Source organism: Atractosteus spatula, chromosome 10, assembly GCF_055471065.1.
Source record: "Atractosteus spatula isolate fAtrSpa1 chromosome 10, fAtrSpa1.hap1, whole genome shotgun sequence".
In the NCBI taxonomy this organism is placed as follows: domain Eukaryota; kingdom Metazoa; phylum Chordata; class Actinopteri; order Semionotiformes; family Lepisosteidae; genus Atractosteus; species Atractosteus spatula.
Window position 1 is genome coordinate 20,568,097 of NC_142715.1, and position 642 is coordinate 20,568,738.

Genomic DNA, 642 nt, shown 5'->3' on the forward strand with positions numbered 1-642 from the left:
GGCTATTTCGAAGTCGCAAATGTGAGATATAAAGTCGGAATTCTGAGTTACTAAGTCGCAATTCTGAGTTGCTAAGCCGGAATTCAGAGATACCATAGCGGTTTTTTTTTTACTCCCTGGCACCTAAGACCACTCAGCCATCCTGACAAGCAGTGGAGGATGCCCGTTACTTTGTCAAAGGATTATTAACTACTTTTCTTTTCTTATTATTACAAAAATTTCTACATTGCAAGACAATTGACGATTTAGATAAAGGTATGTCGTGGTAAGCAACACGAGGCACGGACGGGGTTTGAACCCGTGCTCTTCGGTTTACGAGACCGACGCCTTACCACTTGGCCACTGCGCCCACAGTTTATTTTCCTTTCCCATCAAGGCTAATACATTTTGAAAATCAATAAAAAAAATCTTTGTGCACAAATTGCAATGGCAGGAGAACTAAAACAAATATGATTATGATGTACAGTAATTGTTCACTTAGTGAAATACTCACTTTTTTGGCCCACTAAATATAGTTCTTCTATGGAGCCAGCTTCAGACTCTGCTTATAGCGCCCGTCAAATAAAATAGATATTTAATTTTTACAGGAAGACGCATTCCGAAATGTATCTCTGCAGTTTTAGAAAAGTTTTGAATGGCATA

General features: G+C 38.8%; 1 non-coding gene across 1 annotated transcript; it reads right to left on the bottom strand.

The window, feature by feature from the left end:
- Positions 1-277: 277 nt before the first annotated feature.
- On the bottom strand, positions 278-349 carry trnat-cgu (transfer RNA threonine (anticodon CGU)). Its single transcript has one exon. It is a non-coding gene; the product is annotated as a tRNA-Thr (tRNA).
- Between the last annotated feature and the right edge of the window lie 293 nt (positions 350-642).